Here is a 3,915-nt window from a genome sequence, read left to right on the forward strand (position 1 = left end):
CAGATAGCAAATAGTAATTGAAACGATGTTAAATCAACATCCCGCTGTCAACGATAAAGTCATTGAATCAACGTCGAACTCTGATGTTGATTCTTCATCATGTTGCACCCTCTATTATCATTGAAACAACGTTTAAATCATACCTAGAGATCAGCAGTATTTCAATGGTATTTCGATTAGTAGAAAATATAAAGTCGGCAACACCTAAGCTCCAAAATTATCAAAAATATTTATTTTCAAGACAGCTATCGCATAGCGTATGTTACGTTTCGAGCACGCAGGCTCTTCATCTGATGAAGAGCCTCGTGCTCGAAACGTAACATACGCTATGCGATAGCTGTCTTGAAAATAAATATTTTTGATCATTTTGGAGCTTAGGTGTTGCCGACTTTATATTTTCTACTTGTTGGTTTCTTAGTCGAGCACCCTTTTGAGACTGATGTGCGTGCTTTTGTTTCATTTTTCTTCAATGGTATTTCGATTACAATGGATATTGAAACAATGTTGAAATCCCAGCATATCAACAAAACTTCAATGGTGTTTTAGTATACCACAGGTTTAATCTGAAGGTCTGTAATTTTTATATAATATTAAAAACATTATTATTAGGCTATAATCCTGCTTTATCGACAGCCAGGATGGGCTAGCAAAATATAGAAAATAGAAACTATACCTTTAGGCTATAACCTAGACTAGCACAAATGACACCACACGCATTCTTTAAAAATTAAACAATCATTTTTATTGTATTATTTCATTATTTATTTTTTTTTCTAACGTGCTAACTCCTGCTGCATCTGTCTTCCAGCTCCTCCCGCTCGGTCTGGGGCGTAGCGCAGCCACTTCTGTACAGCTTGAGCGAAGTCATAGGTGTTTGCCGTTGTAAGACGTTGAGTCAAGGCATCTAGAATACAAGTAAAAGTATGCTACTGTGATTTAGTCAATGATTTGTTCAATCAAGCTGTCGTCAAGGATTGGGAGCAGAACATGGCACGAACACAGTAGCCTACACATAGGAAAGTCAAATACACACACACGCTACACACACAGGGGTGGACACAGCCACCCACACACGAAGGGTCACACACGGGGTAGAATTAAAAGGGTAATCACGCTACACTAAAACACGTACATAAACAGTAAATAAGGCATAACACACACGAAACAACCCCAAAGTTCTCCCAGAATCCCAGCATGCATCAGCGTCAGAGCCGTAGTGCATAGGCACCGACGTTACAGTACATTTCAGTTTAACATTAGCCTATGCCTGTGAATGATATAGGCTAAACTTGATAACCTAGCCATGCAGCCTAGAAATGTAGAAAAAAGTGTGTGCCTTCCTCTCTCATCTTGCCATCTCATAGTTAGGTAAATCATTTTATATGGGCAAATGGGCAAAATGGCTCCTTTAAAACATATGCCAGATGTGTAAAGGTCAAATTATCACATTCACGAGGTGTTGCACAGAAGGAAAAAATTAAATGCAAAAAATAATCAAATTTGCCTAGACATGAACAAATATGACAGGTAGATTTGAACAAGATTGCAGAAAACTACTTGTTGACAGTTGTGTATCATCCATGAATGCAGTTCCTCTTTGTCCCATCAGCGAGCAGGTAGTAGTAGTCTTTGAGTTTATTGTCATATCATCATCACCGGCAGTGAGCAGGTACGTTGTGGGGTCTCTTTAATGCAATCAAGGTGTTCTTGTATGCTGGTCCCTGCCAAAGACAAAAATAACACAAAGTCAGCTCTCCAATTGGCCGTCTTTATATTAGTTTTCCACAATACAATCAACCCAAATGGCAATATTTTTAGGCAGACAATAGGTCCAAATTTACCTTTTTGAAGACAAGGTGTTGTTCAGCTTGATATGAGGACATCTATCCAGGTCTCTTGCAGCCTTGTGGTGATGGTAGAATCAAATCAAGGAGGAGACGAATCGATGCAAGATCGCTGCCCCATTCTAAATAACAGATGTGACAACTTCAGCAAAAAATGCATGAACGCGTATAGATAATCTTTTTCTGAACTATAGTCTAACCTGAATCATCAGTTTCATCACCTTTCATAGCAGATTCTGCAGAGTCGATCAGGTCCTTGAAGGTCTTGGGAGAAGCCTTTTCAGGAACGTAGCTGAGGTCTTCTAACCAAAAAAATCAAAACAAACAAAACAAAACCATCATCAAACAGTTACATAGCATAATGACAACCATATCTCTCTCAGATGATCCATTCTGTTCAGATGATTGTGTAGTCACAGAGTAGTGCCGTTCACACCTGGCATTAACATTCATCTTGGGTGACGCACAAGTGAACAACTCGAAGTACAGGTGTAAACGCACCCAAGATGCACTGAGATTCGATTGTTCTGATGAGGTCTAGGCCACGTTATTTTATTAAAGGGTTAGTTTCACTCCAAAAAAAAATTCTGTAATTTACTCACCCTCATGTCGTTCCAAAACCTGCAAGACTTTCTTTCGTCTTTGAAACACAAATGAAGATATTTTTGATGAAATCTGAGAGCTTCCTGTCCCTCCACTGACAGCTACGCAACTACCACTTTGATGCTTCAAAAAGTTAATCTTAAAATTAATCCATATGAACCAAGCAGTTTAGTCCACATTTGCTTTTTCTTCTGTTTATGTTTGTTGATTAATGTTTATACGTGAATAAAAGTCTAAATTCAATCTCATCACAAAGCGAGCGAGTCTCTTCCGAAAATTTGGACTAAACCGCTCAATTCATATGGGTTATTTTTAGGATCTCTTTATCAACTTTTTGAAGCATCAAAATGGTAATTGTGTGGACTGTCAATGGAGGGACAGAAATTGCTCGGATTTAAAATATCTTCATTTGAGTTTCGAAGATAAACGAAAGTCTTTTCATGACATGAGGGTGAGAAATGACAACAATTTTACACTTTTGGGTCAACTAACCCTTTCACTTTTTGTTATAGTGATTGATGTGTCATCATGAATTATGGCAATAAAGACACATAAATCACCCAAGACACATGTAAATTCCAGGTCTGAACAAAGGCATTGTGTGGTTGCCCAGTCAGGTTTAAATTTTTCATGTTCATTCATCATGTAATAATAAAAAAAAATAAAATAAAAATATATATAATGACACTCACAATTCTGGATTCATCTTCAGCATTCTGTTGCTTTCTTCTTCAGTTCTCTTGCTTGCTTTCTGTTGCAATCTCATGAGAGGAGCTTTCTTCACTTGACTAGTCGAGGCCAGAGCCATAGAGAGAGAGAGTTGCGACACTCTTTGATGTCGCCGCTATGGCCGTCACGTGGTTCATGTAAGCCCCAATAGTTCCAAAACGTACGCTGGCTGTCATGTTCTTCTATGGGACAGACAGCAGCGATTGCATTATTGAACGGTAAATATAAAATAAAACACACACCCAAGTACTTTTTCAGCTGTTATTGCATTATTGCATTTTGTTAATGTCAGTTTTGCATTTGGAGATAAGTTTTAGGCTATATTTTTGGAGGGAAAAGCTTAGTGTTCATGTTCGCATGGGTAGTAGCACTGGCTTTAGCGGCTCTAACTTAACTTTTCCATATCATTCATCTGATGATGGACGTCTCATGATATTTATTTTAGCACAACTGGGCTGTATTAGGCTATTGATTCCCGTGATTTTGCTTATAAATTTTGATTCAGCCATTAGCCTACCTTCGTGATCACGCAAAGAGGTCTGCCGTGGCGGTCCGTTCAGAATTCGCTTAGAAGCTAGCTCACTTCTTCTGATGAAAGTGGCCACCCCCAGGACCACAACGTGAAACATGATCATGTTAAGACTAAGAATATTATTTTAAGATTAAGGCCATACACATTATCAAAACTATAACAGATTAAAAACGAATTTAAGCATGGCTGATACAAATGAAGGTTTTC

General features: G+C 38.3%; 1 long non-coding RNA gene across 2 annotated transcripts; it reads right to left on the reverse strand.

The window, feature by feature from the left end:
- Window positions 1–648: 648 nt before the first annotated feature.
- On the reverse strand, window positions 649–3,232 carry LOC309476950. 2 transcript variants are annotated; one of them, XR_014198429.1, is made up of 4 exons: window positions 3,140–3,232; window positions 2,066–2,146; window positions 1,842–1,966; window positions 649–1,721 (listed from the first exon to the last, which is right to left on the reverse strand). It is a non-coding gene; the product is annotated as an uncharacterized lncRNA (long non-coding RNA). The 2 variants fall into 2 exon arrangements; XR_014198430.1 differs by lacking the exon at window positions 3,140–3,232 and having other exon boundaries at window positions 652–1,721; window positions 2,066–2,406.
- Window positions 3,233–3,915: the final 683 nt, after the last annotated feature.

The sequence above is a fragment of the Leuciscus leuciscus genome (assembly GCF_965113295.1).
Source record: "Leuciscus leuciscus genome assembly, chromosome: 16".
Lineage (NCBI taxonomy): Eukaryota > Metazoa > Chordata > Actinopteri > Cypriniformes > Leuciscidae > Leuciscus > Leuciscus leuciscus.